The following is a 23,502-nucleotide window of genomic DNA, read 5'->3' on the forward strand; positions in this document are numbered from 1 at the left end:
CTTTCTGTAAATGCTCAATCGTCAAAGTAATAATATCGAAAGAACATTTATTAAGTATTTGTTCATACTTAGTACAGTAGTCAAGGTTGTCCCGAAAGAGTGTGGGACGATGTGGTACCCGAAGACCCCTAGGGATACGTTGGACCCGAAGATATTCCGTGAGAGTGGCACAGTGAAGCTCAATGTTTGTAAAATGACGGAGCTCTCGCTCAAGGTCCCGACCCCGTGTTTCTCTGGGTGGGGCTTTCAGGAAGTCACAATTTAGAGTGGATCGTGCCAGAATATTAGAGGTCTCTTCAGCATTGTAAGAAAACGTGGACATGACAAGCTGGTGTGCTACACGTAAAGGGATACGACTGCAAAATAAGTACGTGTGCACTACCAAGAGAGGGTGCAATGGTAGGCTCCCACACCATACAATATAAAAATGAAAAACCTTGCACTCAACTTATAACTGCTCAAGTGAAATATTTTAATGTAGTACTCCACAAAACGTTTCGGTCCAAACATACAGGACCTTCATCAGTTACTACAACCAAAGGTGAGACACCACAAATAAATACATAAAAATGCAAACCATATAGAAAAAAAAAACAAGAAAATAAATAAAGTATATACAAATAGCTCGATAATGGATATGATGTCTCTGAGCAAAGAACATGTCATGATATGGACAATAAAGGTATATTTTGGACTCAACGTCCTGCTTGAAGAGAGATACCAATAATATCTGGTGCCGATATAAGTGAAGAGTGAATATGGATAAGCAAAAGAGGGAAGCTTAAGATCATACCGTACTGATATAGAGATAGTGGGTGCACGCTATCAGCGTGTTTCTGGGCACTGGTGCACACAGCGTCTATGGCGGACAGAAAATGGGGTGATGACCACAAATACCTGTGTGGAGATGTGCGCATGCTGACAAAAAATTCAGAGGGGAGGCATACCTGAGGTAGAATATAGGAAGAGACCAGACCTTCTAGAGAGGGGGTAAATGAGAGTCATTATGATTAGTGTTGTAACAATCTACCGCGGCGTACCGCCGCCAGTGAAGTGCGTCTCATCAGAGGATAATTACCTGGTGTTCGTTAGTATGCAGAGATGTGCCCAGTTAGACGCGGTATCCACCGCTCGTCTGTGTGTGCCGTGGGCGTGCGCACTATACTAAGAGAGAGGGCGTTCCTAGTGCTGCCTCTCGGCGAATAGGGGAATGTGTTGAGATGCCGGAAGTGACGTTATGAGAAACGTCCGAGCATGTCAATCAAGGCGCTGTGTAACACATAGGTGTCGCCCTTCCCGTGGAAGAAGTGGGTCCGGACGGAATGACGTCCGTGTGCTGCCTCAATGCGGATATACTAGTTCCGCCCCACCGAGGTTACGTTCATAAAGGGGGCTTTTAAGGGAGAAAAAGCTTAAAAAAGAGACGACACAGAAAAAAGCAGTATGTAGATAATGCTAATACGTGAGGCACAGTAGGTGTGGGTGGACCGTGCCAGTGGACCCATATTCATGCGGAGAGGTGACAGCGAAAGTGGTGCACACAGAAGGCTTCAGTAGAGGCGGCTCTAAAATGAGGAGAACCATATGTTAGAGGAAGGAACACGTAGATAAACCATGTCTACACATATCATCCTAGAGCAAATATATATACCCATTTTTTACAAAAGTCCCTCAGGTCCTATATAAAGATCCCCATACGAGAATTAGCTACAACATTAGCAATGGATTTATGTACCATAGTAATATATAACAATATATATCTCTATTCGTATTGAAAGGTCAATGTTAGAGAATAAGATAATCCAAAAGGTGGTACAGATGTCTTGGATAAATGGTCAAAGACGAACTTATAATGGGATCTTAAATATCCTGCGTATTTGTCATGTTAATAGTAGAGGCATACAATGTGCAGCTGTAGGGATGTAGTACCTGGATGTACAACGTGAGGTATGAGGGTACTGGAATCCAATCCTGCATCTGGAGCCTTAAGTGTAACATAATCAGAATATACATACTGTTATGGAAGGTATGGATATTATTACAAAAAAGCTGCCAAGTCATAATCCCTATTGAGGCCCTTCGGGGATAGTGTTTCCAAGGTATGAATCCAAAAAGCCTCCCTGCGCTTGAGTCGGTTGACCCTATTGCCTCCCCTTCTTGGTGGAGGTATGTGCTCCAAGACCTGAAATTTGAGTTGAGAAATGCTGTGGCCTAGAGTGATGAAATGTGAGGGGATGGGAAGGAGCAGTTGCTTGCAGCGAATAGTAGATTTATGTTTGGAAATTCGGTCGCGAATAGCCTGCGTTGTCTCACCCACATAGAGCAAGCCGCATGGGCATTTGATTAAATAAACAACCCAAGATGAATCACAGGTGAAAAAGTCTGGGACAGGGAACGTTTTGCCAGAGTGTGGATGGTGGAAAGTAGGGCCTTTAAGAACATTGTGACACTGAGAACAGTGAAGACAGGGAAAAGTACCCTTACGAGGACTCTGTAGGAATCGTTGGCGAGGTACGGACTTGTTGGCACCTACGTCTGCTCTTACTAATGTGTCCTTGAGGTTAGGGGCTCGTCTGAAGCAAGGGAGAAAAGGCTCCCGGAATTCCGGGACCTCAGGATGGCCTTTAGAAAGTAAGTGCCAATGTTGGCGTATGGATTTGTGCAGTACGTAGGCAAAAGGGTGGAAGGAATGGACAAAAGGGACCCGTTGGGAGCCTCTCTTGGGTCTAGGTGGAGAGGGTGCTAGCGCATGTTGCAGTATTGCGGTGGGGTAGCCTCGTTGGGAGAATTTTGAAGCCATCTCCTGTAGTCTGTTTGGACGGAGATCCGGATCAGACACTATCCTATTGACTCTATGAAATTGTGATTTAGGAATGGATCTTTTTGTGGAAGGAGGATGAAAGCTAGAAAAATGTAATAAGCTATTCCGATCTGTGCTTTTTGTGTACAGATCCGTAGCGATAGAACCGTCCGGTTTCAGTATCACCATTGTATCCAGGAAGTTTACCTGGTGTGGGTCATGTGACATAGTAAATGAAATACCAGGCCAGGCCGTATTCAGCCACTCAAAAAAGGAAGCGAGGGCTTCCAATGAGCCCCCCCATATGCAGAAGATGTCATCTATATATCGTCTCCAAAGGAGAACGTTGGAGATGTAGAGAGGACTCTTATAGATGGAACTCTCCTCAAAGTCTGCCATGTAGCAATTTGCATAGGGGGGCGCTACATTGGAGCCCATCGCGGTCCCACGGATCTGGAGGTAAAAGTCATCCTGAAACATAAAGTGGTTGTATGTGAGAATGATGGTTAAGAGCTCAACACATAGGTTGACTTGGTCCTCTAGTAGGCCTGAATGGGTAAGAAGCTTGTGCACGGAATTGATACCCTCTATGTGTGGGATCGACGTATATAGATCCTTAACGTCCATCGTGACGAGGAGCGCATGAGGTGGAATGGTGGGCAGGTCCCTCAATACACCAAGGAATGCCCCTGTGTCAAGGATAAAGGATTTGGATCCCTGTATGATAGGTGTGAGGATTTTTTCCAGATACACGGACAACGGAGAGAGTATGGAATCAGTAGAGGCCACTATGGGCCTCCCTGGTGGTTTTTCCAGGTTCTTGTGTATCTTGGGGATGGTATAAAACACCGGAATGACTGGATTGGAGTTAGTAAGAAAATCACATGTCTTAGTATCAAGGATACCAAGAGACGTATATCTCAGAAGAACGTCCGAGATTTTAAGGCGTATAGAGGCCGTGGGGTCTCTTGTGAGTTTTTGGTAAATGGACGTATCATTCAACTGTCGGGAGATCTCACTAAAGTAGTCAGTTCTGTTCATAACCACGAGGGCACCCCCTTTGTCAGCTGGTTTAATTATTATACTGCTGTCCTCCTGAAGGCCCCGTAGTGCCTGTCGTTCGGTGGTTGTCAAATTCTGGGGGTAAAAAAGCCTACCTCTATCTATATTCTCCCTTAGTTGAAGGAAGGAACCCTGGACAAAACTAATGAAGGCCTCCATGGCGTGTGAGCCCTGTGGGGGCCTAAAATGGCTTTTCTTATATAACCCCAGGCTCTGTGAGGACAGTATGTTGGAGGAGGTAGATGTAAGAGAGGAGGACGGGATGGTGTCTGGTGTGGTAGAAAAGTATGCTTTTAATCTAAGTGAACGAAAAAAGCGTTGGAGGTCCATCTCCAAATCAAAGGTGTGACAACGGTATGTAGGACAGAAGGATAGACCCTTCTGTAACACCTTATACTCAGCTACCCCCAAAGTTCTGTCCGAAATGTTGATTACCAATAAGTTGGTACCTGAGATCTCGTGATCCTCATTGGATCTGGGGTTCGACCTGCGTCCATGGCCCCGCCTCGTTGTCTTCTTCGTGGTGGACGTTGCCATAGACCTAAAAAATGCGGAGGGCCTGTTGAGATTGCGCTCTGCTCCTGTTCCGAACCGGAGGTGGAGTAGTCAAAGGAAGAACGAGGAATAGGGCGAGATGGCTGTCGTCGAGTAGAAGAATTGTCTTGCCATCTGTAGACTTGTTTGGATTCGTAGTCCTCAGTGTCTCTATTAAATTTGACCCGTTTTCTCTCCTCTGTCTCCCGACGATGTTTATCGATGTTCCTAGAAATCTGTTCTTTCAGGGAGCGAAGTTCTTCTGGAGAGCCGGTCGATGTTAGCTGTGCCTCGATGGTTTTGATCTGCTCCGTACTTGTCGTGATTGCTTTCTGTAAATGCTCAATCGTCAAAGTAATAATATCGAAAGAACATTTATTAAGTATTTGTTCATACTTAGTACAGTAGTCAAGGTTGTCCCGAAAGAGTGTGGGACGAAGTGGTACCCGAAGACCCCTAGGGATACGTTGGACCCGAAGATATTCCGTGAGAGTGGCACAGTGAAGCTCAATGTTTGTAAAATGACGGAGCTCTCGCTCAAGGTCCCGACCCCGTGTTTCTCTGGGTGGGGCTTTCAGGAAGTCACAATTTAGAGTGGATCGTGCCAGAATATTAGAGGTCTCTTCAGCATTGTAAGAAAACGTGGACATGACAAGCTGGTGTGCTACACGTAAAGGGATACGACTGCAAAATAAGTACGTGTGCACTACCAAGAGAGGGTGCAATGGTAGGCTCCCACACCATACAATATAAAAATGAAAAACCTGTATATATATAGATGACATCTTCTGCATATGGGGGGGCTCATTGGAAGCCCTCGCTTCCTTTTTTGAGTGGCTGAATACGGCCTGGCCTGGTATTTCATTTACTATGTCACATGACCCACACCAGGTAAACTTCCTGGATACAATGGTGATACTGAAACCGGACGGTTCTATCGCTACGGATCTGTACACAAAAAGCACAGATCGGAATAGCTTATTACATTTTTCTAGCTTTCATCCTCCTTCCACAAAAAGATCCATTCCTAAATCACAATTTCATAGAGTCAATAGGATAGTGTCTGATCCGGATCTCCGTCCAAACAGACTACAGGAGATGGCTTCAAAATTCTCCCAACGAGGCTACCCCACCGCAATACTGCAACATGCGCTAGCACCCTCTCCACCTAGACCCAAGAGAGGCTCCCAACGGGTCCCTTTTGTCCATTCCTTCCACCCTTTTGCCTACGTACTGCACAAATCCATACGCCAACATTGGCACTTACTTTCTAAAGGCCATCCTGAGGTCCCGGAATTCCGGGAGCCTTTTCTCCCTTGCTTCAGACGAGCCCCTAACCTCAAGGACACATTAGTAAGAGCAGACGTAGGTGCCAACAAGTCCGTACCTCGCCAACGATTCCTACAGAGTCCTCGTAAGGGTACTTTTCCCTGTCTTCACTGTTCTCAGTGTCACAATGTTCTTAAAGGCCCTACTTTCCACCATCCACACTCTGGCAAAACGTTCCCTGTCCCAGACTTTTTCACCTGTGATTCATCTTGGGTTGTTTATTTAATCAAATGCCCATGCGGCTTGCTCTATGTGGGTGAGACAACGCAGGCTATCCGCGACCGAATTTCCAAACATAAATCTACTATTCGCTGCAAGCAACTGCTCCTTCCCATCCCCTCACATTTCATCACTCTAGGCCACAGCATTTCTCAACTCAAATTTCAGGTCTTGGAGCACATACCTCCACCAAGAAGGGGAGGCAATAGGGTCAACCGACTCAAGCGCAGGGAGGCTTTTTGGATTCATACCTTGGAAACACTAACCCCGAAGGGCCTCAATAGGGATTATGACTTGGCAGCTTTTTTGTAATAATATCCATACCTTCCATAACAGTATGTATATTCTGATTATGTTACACTTAAGGCTCCAGATGCAGGATTGGATTCCAGTACCCTCATACCTCACGTTGTACATCCAGGTACTACATCCCTACAGCTGCACATTGTATGCCTCTACTATTAACATGACAAATACGCAGGATATTTAAGATCCCATTATAAGTTCGTCTTTGACCATTTATCCAAGACATCTGTACCACCTTTTGGTTTATCTTATTCTCTAACATTGACCTTTCAATACGAATAGAGATATATATTGTTATATATTACTATGGTACATAAATCCATTGCTAATGTTGTAGCTAATTCTCGTATGGGGATCTTTATATAGGACCTGAGGGACTTTTGTAAAAAATGGGTATATATATTTGCTCTAGGATGATATGTGTAGACATGGTTTATCTACGTGTTCCTTCCTCTAACATATGGTTCTCCTCATTTTAGAGCCGCCTCTACTGAAGCCTTCTGTGTGCACCACTTTCGCTGTCACCTCTCCGCATGAATATGGGTCCACTGGCACGGTCCACCCACACCTACTGTGCCTCACGTATTAGCATTATCTACATACTGCTTTTTTCTGTGTCGTCTCTTTTTTAAGCTTTTTCTCCCTTAAAAGCCCCCTTTATGAACGTAACCTCGGTGGGGCGGAACTAGTATATCCGCATTGAGGCAGCACACGGACGTCATTCCGTCCGGACCCACTTCTTCCACGGGAAGGGCGACACCTATGTGTTACACAGCGCCTTGATTGACATGCTCGGACGTTTCTCATAACGTCACTTCCGGCATCTCAACACATTCCCCTATTCGCCGAGAGGCAGCACTAGGAACGCCCTCTCTCTTAGTATAGTGCGCACGCCCACGGCACACACAGACGAGCGGTGGATACCGCGTCTAACTGGGCACATCTCTGCATACTAACGAACACCAGGTAATTATCCTCTGATGAGACGCACTTCACTGGCGGCGGTACGCTGCGGTAGATTGTTACAACACTAATCATAATGACTCTCATTTACCCCCTCTCTAGAAGGTCTGGTCTCTTCCTATATTCTACCTCAGGTATGCCTCCCCTCTGACTTTTTTGTCAGCATGCGCACATCTCCACACAGGTATTTGTGGTCATCACCCCATTTTCTGTCCGCCATAGACGCTGTGTGCACCAGTGCCCAGAAACACGCTGATAGCGTGCACCCACTATCTCTATATCAGTACGGTATGATCTTAAGCTTCCCTCTTTTGCTTATCCATATTCACTCTTCACTTATATCGGCACCAGATATTATTGGTATCTCTCTTCAAGCAGGACGTTGAGTCCAAAATATACCTTTATTGTCCATATCATGACATGTTCTTTGCTCAGAGACATCATATCCATTATCGAGCTATTTGTATATACTTTATTTATTTTCTTGTTTTTTTTTCTATATGGTTTGCATTTTTATGTATTTATTTGTGGTGTCTCACCTTTGGTTGTAGTAACTGATGAAGGTCCTGTATGTTTGGACCGAAACGTTTTGTGGAGTACTACATTAAAATATTTCACTTGAGCAGTTATAAGTTGAGTGCAAGGTTTTTCATTTCATTTTTGTATATAGAGATTTATTTTCAATCAGAGTGCGGTAATCTGGTGATGTTCCCCTATACTCACAATTAGTGTGCACGACGTAGTCAGGATTACCTGGTTAGGGGCCCCTCAGATATTTCACCCCCCCCAAGCTGAAATCCTAGCTACGCCTCTGGTTACATCCTATGTAGGCTCATTCTGTTAACGCTCCTACATAGGCTGGTGGCAATATGTGTATGTGTTTAATTAAAGGGAACGTGTTAGCAGGATTGTGCACAGTAACCTACAAACAGTGTCAGGTTGGCGCCATTATGCTGATTAAAATGATACCTGGGGTGATGAAATCCATCTTGTGGCTGTTGTTTAATCTTTATTTTCAGTTTTCAGTTAATGAGATTCTGGTTCTTCGGGGCGGCCTGTGGGGGGGTCTTTATGTGGTGCTCTAATCAGGTATTCACCAGTATGGCTTCTGACAGGTCACTGATCATACTAAATATAATATGTTTTGAAAAAATAAAAAATAAATTGACAATCAGCAGGCAGGTGCCGCCGAAGGCGCCTGCACTGTATCATGATGGCAACTATAATGTCCATTTAATTATTTTATTTGGTGACATAAATGTATTCATAAAAAAAATTATCTCTCAAAATGGCGCCAGCCACGCCTGCGCAGTAGCATCTATCGGTGATCCGTTAGATGCTACTGCGCAGGCGGCGCCGGCGCCATCTTGGTGGAGACAAATATTTTTTTGCTCTTGCAAAATGGCGCTGGGATCGCCAATAGATGCAAGGCGCCATTTTGAGAGAGAATTTTTTTTTCTGAATTTATATCACCAAATAAAATAATTACATGGATATTATAGATGCAATTATACTACAGTGCATGCGCCGCCGCATCTATCAATTTTTTTTCTTTAGGAAAATAGCACCACCGGTGCCTGTGCAGTGGCATCTATACGATCCCCGATAGATGCTACTGCACAGGCACCGCCAGCACCATCTTGGTGAAGACAATTTTTTCTTCCCTGGTGAAATGGCGCTGGTGGCGCCTGCGCAGTAGCATCTATCAGAGCGTTGATAGATGCTACTGCCCAGGTTCAGCCGGTGCCATTTTGAGAGAGAATTTTTTTTTTCTAAATAAATTTATATCACCAAATAAAATAATTAAATGGATATTTTAGATGCGATCATCCTACAGAGCAGAGTTTTTTCAAAACATATTATATTCAGTATGTAAAATAGGGGGCAGGTCAGTGAGGGATCAATGACCTGTCCGAAGCCATACTGATGAATACCTAATCAGAGCACCACATGAAGACCCCCCACAGGCCGCCCCAGAGCACTGAAAACTGAAAATAAAGATTAAACAACAACCACAAGACGGATTTCATCTACCAAAGTATAATTTTCAGAATTGCAATGGCGCTGTCCTGACACTGTAGGTTACTGAGCACAATCCTGCTGACAGATTCTCTTTAACTACTTACCGGTTTAGAAATTAGGGTGTCTGGCATTACTAAACCTAGGGCTTGGTGTCAGAGACAGCTGTCGACCCTGATGCTACTGCATCGGAATGAAAAAGAACCAAAAAATTACATCACAAAACATTTTTTTTAAATATCTTTATTTAGCTCCAAAAAGCATTCATTGCTGTACAAAAACGCATTAAAAAAATGCATATAAAACCGCACATTTTTGACGCAGGGGTTTTGCTGCAAAGAGATGCAGTTTGGTTTCTTGGTGGACAATCCTTTAAAATTTGAAGTGCGATGACATATCTACTTGCCATAAAATTTGATGCTTTAAGGTTCCTTTACACAAGCAGTTTTAAAATAGATGCAATTTTTGTTTTTACATTTTGTGCAGGTATTTTTCTTGGCCTACTGGAAGTCCTTTAAAGAAGCCTATGGAGAAAAATTGCAGAAACAAATGCAGTGCAGTGATGGATAAGGCTGTCAGTGTGATGTACGGTATCTCTGTTCATAGCATGCACTGTGCATGTGTGTACAAGATACTAAATATGACACATATATGCAGGTGGGAGACGCTGTTGCTGGTGCTGTCACAAACACACCCTCCCTCACTGTATCACCATTGTTGACATGTTCACCCACTGTAGAACACATAATACACATTGGCATTCGAATGCTGTCCGATTTTTTTTTTTTTTTCACCGACCCACTGACACAGTGATCAAATCAGGCATGTCTCCAGATAGAAAACCTGTGCTGCAAAAAATGAAGTAAAAAGTGGCTGCTCCCTTGAAGAAGCTATTGTGAAACGCACGTTGGAGTGGGACTAGTTGATGTGCTGATGACCCTCATATTATGTGATATCCTTTGTTGAATTGCTGCTGTCGTAATTTTTTACTCCTTCTTATAGCAGCACAGGTTTTCAATATAGAGTCAATTGAAGTTACTTGAATTAGATGGGTGACACAATTCTAATTTTATCAATACTATCTATAGACTATTGCTCTATGTATTGTCTTTACATTTGGTGGGTTATTTTTATTAATTTTCACCAGGTTGTATATGCACTAACACATTAGCAGCATTAGATTTCCAGATTTTGCAGCGTGTTACCTTTTTTTCCATAGACACAAATTCCCTTTTTTTAAATGCCTTTTTATTGTTTTTCAATATTAATCATAATATAATAAAGATTGCTGATTAATTATGTATTGTTGCATAGTCTCCTCTGTTTTGTAAGTTGTTGTTACATTTACTAGGTTGACTTTTTATTTTTTTCTGGCCTGATTTGGTTTATTTTATTATAAGACCATCAATTCTTTCTAACACATTGCAAGATACATCATTGTCCTTCACGTTGCCTAGAAATATAATATTCACTAAATGATCCCGTTGTGTATGTATTCAGGCTCAATTCACTAGGAAATTTCCTCCACCAAATTAGGCGTAGCAAAGAGAAATTGTTATTTTTAGTGATTTTTCCAGTGAATCTGCTGATGCCAGAGAGGTTATTTATCAATAAATATTTATTTTATTGTTCATTTTATTATGTAACTGTGATATGAATCGGCGTCTGTCTGGCATCCATTCCAAGAATGTTTATCTGTCTAGTAAGAGATCTGACTAAACTAATGTGCCATGGAAACCAAACTCTTCATTCCAAAGTCTTTTAAAATTCTTCAACCAATTTCTCATAATCAAAAATACACATGTAGGTTCACTTTGGTACAACTGCAGAAAATATATATATTTTTTCTAGAAAGTGTCTTTCTACTTTTTTTGGAAATCAATTCGTACAGCTCTGGAAAAAAAAAAGCTAAATTTTCTGTTGTACTTCTATAATAATGGAAATGGCATTTAACGGGGTTTACCGCGACAGAGAGGAGCCAGAGGACTGCAGTGTCCGATTTCTGCTGCTCCTGCACTGATTTAAAAGTACCATATTTTCCGGTGTATAAGACGACTTTTTAACCCCTGAAAATCATCTTAAAAGTCGGGGGTCGTCTTATACGCCAGGGAGCGGTCCTGTATGGTTCCCAGGGTCTGGAGGAGAGGAGACTCTCCTTCAGGCCCTGGGACGTCATGGTCGAATGACCGTGACGTCATCTAAGGTCCTTCGCTCAATGCATCCTTAGGAACGGAGGCCGCCGCTTGCACCGCTGAGAGCCGCGGGCCGTCGGAGGGTAAGTATATCCGATATTTGTTATTTTTATTCTTTTTACATGAATATGGATCCCAGGGCCTGAAGGAGAGTCTCCTCCAGACCCTGGGAACCATCTGCACAGCACACGCCGTATAAGATGACTGGGCATATAAGATGACTCCCGTCTTATACGGCGAGTATATCCCAAACTCCATATTTTTTTATGGAAAAATTGGGGGTCGTCTTATTCGCCCAGTCATCTTATACACCAGAAAATACGGTACTTCACTTTCTTATTAAACAGTGTAAACTTCTTTTGGCAGTGCAGGAGTCTATTAGCTCTCAGCTGTGCACTGTTAGCCACTCCCATCTCCTATATAAAACAGACCTTAGCACTCATTGTCAGAGTTAGCTTCTGCTACATGGCTGGAGGATGTTTTTGGTTATTATTGAAGAAGGTAATTGGTGGATTTATATGTGACTGTTGCTAGGTTTTGAGTGTGTGATAATTCCCTTTCTTCTCCTACTTTGGTTTAACCTCATTCTCCACTCCCGGGTGCATGCCTCTGTTATGTGTGAGTCATGAAGGTATAATCCAGCCCAGGAAGGTCTGTTAAAAAAAAAAAAACGTAATTCTTTATTGGAAAAATATCATAAAAATGGTTACATATCATAAAAAAACACAACCCCCATGTGGGAATATATTGTGGGCAGACAGGTTTCAAACAACAGTTCTTAAGGTACCTTCACACTGAGCGACTTAACAATGATATCGCTAGCGATCCGTGACGTTGCAGCGTCCTGGATAGCGATATCGTTGTGTTTGACACGCAGCAGCGATCAGGATCCTGCTGTGATATCGTTGGTCGGAGCTAGAAGGCCAGAACTTTATTTCGTCGCTGGATCACCCGCTGACATCGCTGGATCGGTGTGTGTGACACCGATCCAGCGATGTCTTCACTGGTAACCAGGGTAAACATCGGGTTACTAAGCGCAGGGCCGCGCTTAGTAACCCTATGTTTACCCTGGTTACCATTGTAAATGTAAAAAAAAACAAACAGTACATACTCACATTCCGGTGTCTGTCCCCTCGCCGTCAGCTTCCCGCACTGACTGTGAGTGCCGGCCGGCCGTAAAGCACAGCGGTGACGTCACCACTGTGCTTTCCGGCCGGCGCTCACAGTCAGTGCAGGAAAGCACAGCGCCGGGGGACAGACACCGGTATGTAAGTATGTAGTGTTTTTTTTTTTTTACATTTACACTGGTAACCAGGGTAAACATCGGGTTACTAAGCGCGGCCCTGCGCTTAGTAACCCGATGTTTACCCTGGTTACCCGGGGACTTCGGCATCGTTAGTCGCTGGAGAGCTGTCTGTGTGACAGCTCTCCAGCGACCACACAGTGACGAAACAGCGACGCTGCAGCGATCGGCATCGTTGTCTATATCGCTGCAGCGTCGCTTAATGTGACGGTACCTTTAGTCCTCGCAAGTTTTTTTTTGTTTGTTTTTTTTAACAGACCTTCCTGAGCTGGATTAGGCTACTTTCGCACATCAGGTTTTTGCTGTCAGGCACAATCCGTCGAATGTTGGAAAAAACAGATCCGTCGCAGATTGTGAAAAACTGATGCGACAGATCTGTTTTTTTTGGCGGATCCGACTAGCTTATCCAGATAATTGGATAACAAAAAAATTGGAGCATGCTCAGTTTAAAAAAACGGAATCAGGTGCCGGAATCCATCATTTTCCGGATCCGGCACCTTCCGGCTCCCATAGGCTTCCATTCTAGCAAACAGCCGGAAACGCTGGATCCGGCGCTTCCGGCTTTTTCGCCGGAGACAAAAACGTGACTATGGACGTTTTTTCCAGAAACCGGTAACGGCAGATTTGCCGGATTCGGCAAAAACCAGACGAAACGCAAGGTCATCCAGTGCTATGGGAAAAAAAACAGATCTGGCGGCAACATTGCCGCCGGATCCGGTTTTTTGAATATTAGCCAGATTGAGATTGACGGCGAAAACCTGATGTATGAAAGTAGCCTTATACCTTCATGACTTGCTTTTTCCCTGCTACACTGCAGTTTCCGTGCTTGGATACCGGAACCGATTGATGGGTGAGCTGACTTTTTTATATATTTTCTGTTATATGTGAGTGTACAGTATATTTGCATGTTTGGTATTTTTATTTACCCCAGTTCGTATTACCCTGTTAGTCTGGTTGGTGTATTACGGTACACTACTACTTCCTGGGTGGGGGATGGATACAGACTGAGGACAAATCCAGGAGCTAAGGCAAGACATGTGGCCCCGGCATCTTCACCATCAGAAGTAATCTGTGGGAACAGAGTGAGCTAAGGCGCCTGTAGTGTTAGGGATAAGGAAGGAGGCCTTCGTCCTGGAACACCCAGCAACAGAGTCATTACATAGCAAGTGAAAATGTTATATGAAGACAAGAAATATTGGCATTATATTTACATAAACTGTGCCACTCCTGGCTATATGTAGTGTCTGGTATTGCAGGTCCGTTCCATTGAGGCTGAGTGGCAATACCAGACATGGGCTATGGCAATGGTCAGGTACATGTCTGTAGAAGGTTAGACGGTCTCACTGCCACCCTCATACTGCAGTAACATCCTACTGACTAAATTAATGCATTTCATGGCGCTCAATTAGCACAGAAAGTGGAAAACCCTTTTAGCAAATGTTGCCTTCTGATGACATCCCAGGACTCCTAATGTTCTTAGTTAATGACAAAAGTTGAAATTAGGTACATTATGCCACAATTATAAATACACAGACTATTTTTAGATTCTAAGTAAAAAGGAGCCCAACATTCAGACACATGACATATGTATGGCAGACCTATTTCATATTTATGGCAGAAAAACAGGATTTGGACATTTGCGTAGATGGGGCCATTGACTTTAATGATGAAAACAAAGTCAAATTATACTGTCAGACATCATTTGGTCGTGGTCGACTGCGTTTAGGTAAATCCTCAAATAAGAGGGTACTGATGAAAATGCCAAATCCTGTTTTTCAAACCTTCAGACATAAGCCCTAACGGCACCACTGAGGAGTGGATATGTGATGTGAACCCAGCCTTAGTAATTCAGCTCAGTCTGACGCCAGGTTCAGATGAGCAACTGCAAAATCGTGCATTTTTCATCAGGAAAAAAGCAGGCCATTTTTCATCTGTGTCAATATCCATTTTGTACATCCGTCAAATACAGGATCCATAAAAAAAGTGACCTATGGATGGTAAGTGGTATGTGATCCGTTTTTTGTGTACCAATTGACTAATAATAGGCAAATCTGATGCAGAATATGGATGAAAGTACTGCATGCTACAACTTTTTAAATGCAAACCATCGGTCCGTGTGTAAAAATGTTCATGTGAACAATCGCATTGACTTGCATTGGTCCTTGCACTGTCGGTGTGCTATCTGTTTTGCATACAGACAGCACATGGAGATGTACTACAGTCGTCTCACTGAGCCTTAAAGCGAACCTGTCAGCAGTTTTGGCAGATATAAGATACGGACACCGCCATGACGCAAGCAGGAGAATGACATCGCAAGAAGATGGGAGGCACCGGACCCGGAACACCCATTGGACCGGACTGCATCTAGTATGTATGTATGTGTGTGTGTGTATATATATATATATATATATATATATATATATATATTTCTATTCCAACCTGTCAGTGTGATTTTACTGTTCACCGCACATGAATTGCCAGCTTTCCAAAGGACACTGGAGTGTAAAAATCGGTCAGCACTTGCATGGTTCGAGTGCGGTGCGATTATTTTCTCGCACCCATAGGCGTGCATTGGCGAGTCTCGGCTGGGTCTTGGTGACAATTGCAGCATGCTGCGATTTCACTCGCATGTAGAATATGCGTGAGAAAATACACAGTGATGTGAGCTGCCCCATAGATTAACACTGGTCCGAGTGCTGTGCGATGTTTTCACGCATAGCACTAACCAATATCCTACGCTAGTGTGATGCCGGCCTTATTCTGGGACTAGTAGGTCATTATGGCGTTTCCTGTACGGCCATGTGCACACTATCAGTGGGTGGGTGATAATACACAGGTGGGGACGTGTGTCTATTATGCCGGTGTCACACTTGTAACTGCAATGCGAGTAACTTGCGCAAGTCTCTCCCCTCAATACCCGGCACTGCCGCCGGTACGGAACACTCCGGTCCAAGCTCCGGTGGCAGTGAGTTATTGAGGTGAGAGCCTCACGTGAGTCTCTTGCATTGCACGTGTGACCTCGGCTTTTTTCCTCCAATTGTTCCACTCCTGATTTTGGCTTACACATACTGAGGTAAAATACTGACCAAATACTGACCGTGTGGACGCGGCCTTAGAACGTGTTCATTTCGTGGCACAGGAGTTGTTGCCAGGTTTGGACAATCACCCTCACTATTCACTAAGCAGAAAAGGAAAATTCCTGCGGACTACAACGGCTATCCTTCACATCAGTAGTCCGTGAACAGCAAGGCATGCAGGGAGTTGTAGTTCCGCTGCACACATTAGCTTGCAGCAGGAGCGAGAATCAGTCACGTGGCGTCTGGCACCGCGCGCCCCCGCTGACTCTCGCGAGAGCTGCTCTCCTTTATTAGCTGGCGGCCGGGCCCTCCTCTTCCTCTCTGGGCTCGGTTGCTGGTAAGTAGCAGTGCGAAGCTCGGGCTGTGTGCGGGGACGTGCTGCACGGGGCGGCGGATTCAGCTGCTGCCCAGGGTTACGGTGCAGCCGAGACGTCGGTAAAAGCCGCGGTGCTCGCTCGTCGTCGTATCCCGCGGAGCCTGGCAGCCGGCCACTATTCTTCTCAGCGCAGGCCGAGGTCTGGTCATGTGCCGCCGCGTGTCCGCCCCCTCATTGTCCACTCAGAGCTGCCGTGCCTGCAGTGGCATCACCGGGGGCAGAGCGAACCCTCTCTAAAACACAGCGCGGAGCCGCCATCTCCCCTCTGTATCCTGTCGTGAGGGACAGTAATACCCGGCCGGGAGGGGTTAACCTCCCCGCGCTGTGAGCGCTGCACCACGTGATGCGGGTCTGCAGCTGGGAGCACATAGCACGGGGGAGCGTATAGGCCGGGGGAGCGCTGCCGTCTCTGGGGGCTTTGTTTCTGCACTGATGCATCTAAATAGTTAGAACAAAGCTAGAGTGACTGTTTCCCCATCTGGTGAGTACAGGAAAAGGGTTTTTGCTGCACATTAACCCTTGATGTGATCATAGATCAGCGGCGGAGGCCAGGTAGACTGATGGATCACGTTGTCGTGGGGGGGGGGTATCCTTCTGCGGTCAGTAATGCAGCATTGTGCAGGAGACTGCAGTGTTAGAAGAATCTGCAAATGACCAAGCTTTCAAAATGACAATCCAGTGCATAAACCTCCCCTCTGGCTCCATCTTCTGCTTTCATCCATTGTGTTAAGGGCTCTGTTTTGTCCTTATGCAGTGTCTGGTAGGCCAGTGGGGAGACTTAATGTCTTGCTAGCAAATTTGGGAAACTAAATATGCAAATTTTCTCTTCAGAGAAGAGAACTAACTAGCGCCACCTATGGGAAGTAGTGATCCTACATGTCACTTGCCGACTCTTTAATCAGTCTTGCAATATAATATGACTTGGGATAAAAGCTAAATCAGAATCTCCACTTGCAGGCAGTGTTTTGGGGTACTGACAAGGGGCAATGCCCTGCAACACCGTGTCGGCAAATTGCTGCTATCAATATGTGCTGGTAGAGTTCAAGTCCTTTTCCCCCTCTGAACAGTTTGTATATACACTTTTTTTTTTTTCTTTTTTTAAAGAAACCCACAAGTAATAGTGCACTTAAATATATTCAGCAATCCTTTTGGCTCCTTAAAATGTTTGAAGGATACATGCTATATAAAATGCATAGTTTTTTTTGTGCTGTTTTTCCATTTCATTGGGGAGGGAAATGGTGACGAAATTGACATGCAATGGAAAAGGTAGCATGAGCTTTCAGAAAAATCTCATCTAATCAGACATAAAAAATACGGGGAAAACACACTGTAGGAACAAGTCCTAAGGGTCTGTGGACATGTTGGGTTTTTTTATGATCTGCAATTTTGTCACAACCTGAAGGATTTTGACTAGTCCCAGCAAACAATGAGACTTGTGATGTCTCGTCCACATGTTGAGCTTTTTTCTTGCAGATTTTAATCTACAGCATGCCAGTTCTTTCAGTGTTTGCTGTAGATTCATGCGTACAGTGTGGAAAATCTGCAACAAACTTGTATATTTTACACTGTTTTTACTGCCATGAGATGCAGAAATTTCCCTAGCAAATACTTAGTGTGCACATACCCAAGAGGTCTGGGTCAGTTATTCAAAGGGAAGCATAGTGGCCCTGTTTAATATGGGGTCTGTGTAGTGTATTGATGGTTATAGAAATGTTTTTTAGATAATAGAGCCCATAACAACATGGGACTCCTGCTTCTGATACCATGCCACTTTGTCTGTTACTACAGAAGCAATGTCTGAGTCACTTGGCCCTGGCTGCAAGCTGGCTCTAGTCATGTCTTTCTAATGGTTTGACTGGATTAACCAGTTTGGGTTTATTCATTTGCCCTATGTAATGCTCCATAAATGCTGATTATGGCCTCATAAGATGTTCCATACAGTCATTTGCCCCATGTAATGCTCCATAAATGCTGATTATGGCCCCATAAGATGCTCCATACAGTCATTTGCCCCTTACAATGCTGTTGCTGCAATAAAAAAAAAAAAAAACATACTCGCCGCTCAGCACCCTGGCACTTGCTATACTCACCTTTCCCGTTCCACTGCTGCTATGTTCCCCGTCCACTGCACTGACTGCTCAGGCAGAGGGCGGCGCGCGCATTAATCGCGCCATCACGCCCTCTGACCTGAGCGTCGGTGCAGAAGATGCAGCGGCGGCTGGTGACGGTGGAACGGGGAGCAGGTGAATATCACGCACTGCTTATACTCACCGGCTCCTGGCGCAGTCCCTGCTTACCCGGCGCCGGCAGCTTCCTGTAGTGAGCGGTCACATGGTACCGCTCATTACAGTAATGAATATGCAGCTCCACCACTATGGGAGTCAGGTCCATATTCATTACTGTAATGAGCAGTACCATGTGACCGCTCACTACAGGAAGAAGCTGCCAGGGACCGCACCAGGAGCAGGTGAGTATGCTTAGACAGCTGCCACTCCACATCCCCTGCCGATTCCTGGGTATGACTAGAGTATAAGCCGAGGGGCAATTTCAGCCTTAAAAAATGGGCTGAAATTCTCGGCTTACACTTGAGTATATACGATATATTGTGTTCATAATGGGACATAAGAATAAACCTTATGGATTCAAAACATGACCCTTAATTGTGTAAGCTTTTACTAGAAAATTGTTCCTCTTCATTAAAAGACCAATGAAAGGGGTTTTACACTCTGTTATGGCACATGGCTGTAATAATCGTTCAGAAATTATAGTGATGCCCTCAATCTGTACAAAGGGCAAACAGTTCCCTCAATGTCTGCCTAAAGAGGCTACCCCATTTGGAGAGTTTGGGATAAGAGCAAGCTTGGTAACACGACATCGCATTGTGCAGCCATTATTAATTAGGACTGTGTACATACCTCAGTTGTCATTTGCTAGGATAGTAGTAATCTCACAATAAATGTTTATGTTCATCCAAGGCTTCTTTTGTTCTCTATATATTCCGGCTTGTTCGGGGTCTGTGCAGACTACATATGTATCTTCATTCTACATTTACAATTGTTTGCTTTTCTTTTCTAGGAATCTCTTGGAAATCTGTGCTATTTGACCGACTGGAGTGAAATCTCTGCCAGTGGAACTTTATTTTTAAGACTCTCGTGTGTGCACCAATTAGTCAGTGCTCCAAAATGGGGAAAATGAAAGAGCTGAACGAATTTGAACGTGGCATGATAATTGGCACAATCCTTTCAGGCAAGAGTGTTGCAGAGGCTGCAAAACTGCTTGGCTTTTCACGTGCAACAGTATCTCGTGTGTACAGAGAGTGGTCCAATTCCCAAACAGATGAAGACAAACAGCAGGCTAGTGCCCCGAAACAGGCTGCTTAGTAAATGCTCCAGCGTACCCTAATCTCCACATCATCATGCTGAACGACACGGGTGTGTTTACATTGATTTGTTCCAAGTGTAAAAGCTTGACCTGTTAATGCAGTCTGCTTTATGCAATTAGTTTTACAGCCCAGTCTTAAACCTCTGTTGCTTTGCTTAGTCTACATGTAAGGCTATGTGCACACGCTGCGGATCTGCAGCGTTTCTGCAGCTGCGGATCCGCAGCAGTTTCCCATGTGTTTACAGTACAATGTAAACCTATGGGAAACGAAATCCGCAGTGCACATTCTGCGAAAAAAACTGTGCTAAAATGCAGCGGCTTACATTCCGCAGCATGCCAGTTCTTTGTGCGGAATCCGCAGCGGTTTTACACCTGCTCCATAATAGAAAACCGCAGGTATAAAACCGCAGTGGAATCTGCACGTAAATCCGCAGGAAAAAAACGGTGCTTTTGCCTTGTGGATTTATCAAATCCGCTGTGATAAAATCCGCAGCCCTCACAGATACGTGTGCACATACCCTAAGTGTATACACTGCTGAATTACTAACTACATATTGTATCTGTTTTTATGGGATTTTATAAAGTTGTCCACATGCTGGAGACCTTGACCTGCAGTGCATACTAGAATGTGATAAATCTACATGTAACAAATATTTTGTAGATGGTTCCCTGTAATCTATAATGGATTGCAATTGCTTTAACTATAGTTACGCAAGCTTTTGGTGGATTGTAATGTGCACCTATTATACAGCCTCCCATGATAGAGATGGGGTGCTATATACTGCCTCACTACTCTAGTAGTCTATTGTAACGTTTATCCTACATAGGTGCATGTCCCTGGTCTATCTCTATAATGTAGGGTCCTTTTGACCGCTGTCTTGCACGCTTTGGCAGCTCAATCCAGACAGGGTGAACTGAGGTGGCCACACATGACATGAACACGGCTTTCTGTTGTGTGGGGCCTGTGGCCACTTCACTGCAAGACTGGGAGTGTAAATATTGTGGATATGCACTTATGGCATAACGACAAGTTATGGCCAGGTCAAAGGTGGGGATATTCCTTTAAGTATTCAAACTAGTTCTAAATGTGTCCCCTTTCCAGCTTTGCCCACTTTAAGACTTTATTCTTTCAGTGGCCATCACAGGGGGGTATATAAAAGCTCTCTTTAAACTCAAGGTAAAAATGTTTTTACTTTGTATCCTGTCGGGAGCAACAGTGCATTGTTTGACTTGCAGTTATTTTCATCACTGTTTTACTGTGTATACTAAAACTTGGTCTTATTATTACAGGAACTTGAGAATCATCTAAAGTCCACTTCCTTTATCTATGGCTTACAATCTGCAATCTGTCTACCCTGATGGCCAACTATACAAGATCCATTTAACTCTTACACCACCTGACTTGGCGGACTCCTGTCTGATGCCTTTCTTGACTCTCGCATTGGCCTAGTGGAGAGCTTGGTAAAATGTGTGCTTGCATAATTATACTATTCAGCTTGTGCACAACATTTAGTAAAGTCTTATTTCCATTCCCACGCCATATCAATCTAACCTGTGGAGTTGGGTCTAAAGTCTCAAGAGTGGGTTTGGCTCTGTTATTCCTTATGTTCAGATGTGTAATTATTAGGTATTGTGGCTTTTTTTTTTTCTCCCCCTTCCAGCAGACAGTGGGCCAAAACGTTCACTAGAAATTACTTCTGGCTGCAGCATTATTTCCAAATGCCAGTGATCTGTCTCAATGGTTATGGTGCTGAGATGTATTGGTAAGAATAGGGGGCATGCACTTAAGATATCGGAGGCTCACTGATGTGAAGTCTCATGCATAGTGGTAAATCTGTTACAAATTAAAATGCTCCCTATGGGAAAGCCTCCTGATTTTGCAGCCTTTTCAAGAATTTACTAGAACACAATAACTACTAGTTGGTATCTGAGGATTCTCACTACAAATAATGGCTGTAATTTCTCCTAATATAGGCTAAATGTCATGTAGTTCTGGTATTTCCTAACAGGACCAGCCTAACTGGCTGCCAGATCCAGTGCTCAGTACATTACATTGTAATCTCCAGTAGCCTGGTGGCCGATTGTCAGGAAAGTAGGATGACTTGCTATGAAGGCACAGGCTTGGGGGTACATTCAGACAGTGCCACCAAGTCATACTTTACAACGGACTTAAACTGCACTCTCTAGCTATTTCTGACAGCCTCTTACAGGTAAACTTACTAGGTGCATGGATGTAGTGAAAACTGCAAATGGCCATACTTTCCAGCAGTGACACCCCCCCCCACCACTCATCAGCACAGGCAACGCAAGAAGCAATGACCCATTTGTGTCACACCCACTGAGGCATTGGCTTTCTCTGATGCACATGTGTCACCTGATCGCTGCTGCCACAGGCTTTGGTGCTCCTGTGACAGCAGTGATATCACTTTGGTGCACTACGGGAGTAGCCTGTGCTGGGGTGACTGCAAGGGGAGTCCTGGGATAAATGACCCAAGTTGTAATGAACTGCTTCACAGTAACCAACTACATGTTCAAGAATCAGTGTGTCATCATGTGTTAACACTTGGTGTGCAGACTTGTAACAGAACAACTTTTATTTCAAGTTTTTTATTTAGGTTTTTCCCTCTAAATGGTGAAATTACTGGTTAGTCCCATCTTCTGCCCACTGAAATACTGGTAAACTCCTATAGCACTTGTGTGCTTGGATGGTATATCTATGCACCTCTGGGACAGCAAGAAACGGAACAGTCTTATTGCCTAAATGCTAGATCAATCGTTTTATGTGAAGTGTATTGAAGAATTGTTTTTTGTGGACCAAATGCTCTTATTATTCTGTGTGCCATTGTAGTGCTGAATTATTTTGCTTTGAAAAGCTGTTTTGTTTTTTGTATCCTTGACTGACATGAATAATAAAAAACTTAATGAAAATGACTCTGGCTGTGAATATTAAAGTAAAAATGATGCTCAGGAGTATCATCCTGGGGTGCTCTGTAAGGAAGTAACTGGCTTGTTTCCCTTAAAACTGTATTTTGTTGATCAATAAACATAAAACCTGGTGTAGTTTTTCTAAATCTTGACAACACATGAAAAGAACCAATATGGGTGTGAACTTGGAGCCATTCAAGTCTTGCCCAAACTAGAAGTTTCTGCACAATGCCATTAAAGTAGTTTAAGTACAGCCATTGATAGACCATTATTTTTAATCTTTAAAGGGAACCTTTCACCCCCCCAAAATCATAGGTGAGCTAATCCCACCGGCATCAGGCTTATCTACAGCAAGTGCCCCCCCCCCCCCCCCCCCCCCCCCGATGTAACCTGAAAGGTTAGATTATACTCACCTGGGTGACCAATGGGTGTCACGGTCCAGGGCCTGCCATCTTCTTGCGATGTCGTCTTGCATTCACGCTGTGGCTCCTGCACAGGCATACTTTGTCTAGCCTGTTGAGGGCAGAGCAAAGTACTGCAGGTGCCGGGCCTGACCTTTTTCCTTGCTCGCTGCAGTATTTGCGCTGCCCTCAACAGGGCAGACAAAGTGCGTTGGTGCCTCAGCGTGAAGACGAGACGTCCTCATAAGATGGGAGGTGCTGGACAGGACCAACACCCATCGGACCGGACCACAGCTTGAACGCCCCTGGGTGAGTATAATCGTAACTTCTTTTTCAGGATACATTGGGGGCTTATCTACAGCATTATAGAATGATGTAGATAAGCCCCTGATGCTGGTGGGCTTGGCTCACCTTCGATTTTGAGGGTGACAGGTTCCCTTTAAAGACTCCATAATAACAGGGTCTGTACCACAGGACTGGCGTATAATGTAGTGCCAATATTCAAAAAGGGGGACAAACTGAACTCGGAAATTATAGGCCAGTAAGCTTAACCTCCTACTGTGGGTAAAATCCTGGAGGACATGCTAAGGGATACCATACTGGAGTATCTGAAGA

The 23,502-nt window shown here is 44.2% G+C and overlaps 1 protein-coding gene, 1 long non-coding RNA gene and 2 other non-coding genes across 6 annotated transcripts in view; 3 read left to right on the forward strand and 1 right to left on the reverse strand.

Annotated features, from left to right (window-relative positions):
* The window catches only part of LOC143793116 (uncharacterized), a 189,694-nt gene extending 173,741 nt beyond the window's left edge, over nt 1–15,953 (reverse strand). The window contains exon 1 of the mRNA XM_077279774.1: nt 15,825–15,953. The gene's annotated coding sequence lies outside the window, so the exon portion shown is untranslated. The remainder of the gene's footprint in view (nt 1–15,824) is intronic.
* On the forward strand, nt 15,946–22,492 carry LOC143793117 (uncharacterized). 3 transcript variants are annotated; one of them, XR_013220053.1, is made up of 3 exons: nt 15,946–16,141; nt 19,256–19,611; nt 20,852–22,492. It is a non-coding gene; the product is annotated as an uncharacterized LOC143793117 (long non-coding RNA). The 3 variants fall into 3 exon arrangements; XR_013220054.1 differs by lacking the exon at nt 15,946–16,141 and adding an exon at nt 16,156–16,661; XR_013220055.1 differs by lacking the exon at nt 15,946–16,141 and adding an exon at nt 16,217–16,239.
* On the forward strand, nt 16,355–16,470 carry LOC143797492 (small nucleolar RNA SNORA26). Its single transcript, XR_013220510.1, has one exon. It is a non-coding gene; the product is annotated as a small nucleolar RNA SNORA26 (small nucleolar RNA).
* LOC143797491 (small nucleolar RNA SNORA26) lies at nt 20,666–20,780 on the forward strand. Its single transcript, XR_013220509.1, has one exon. It is a non-coding gene; the product is annotated as a small nucleolar RNA SNORA26 (small nucleolar RNA).
* Nucleotides 22,493–23,502: the final 1,010 nt, after the last annotated feature.

The sequence above is a fragment of the Ranitomeya variabilis genome, chromosome 1 (genome assembly GCF_051348905.1).
Source record: "Ranitomeya variabilis isolate aRanVar5 chromosome 1, aRanVar5.hap1, whole genome shotgun sequence".
Classification (NCBI taxonomy): Eukaryota; Metazoa; Chordata; class Amphibia; order Anura; family Dendrobatidae; genus Ranitomeya; species Ranitomeya variabilis.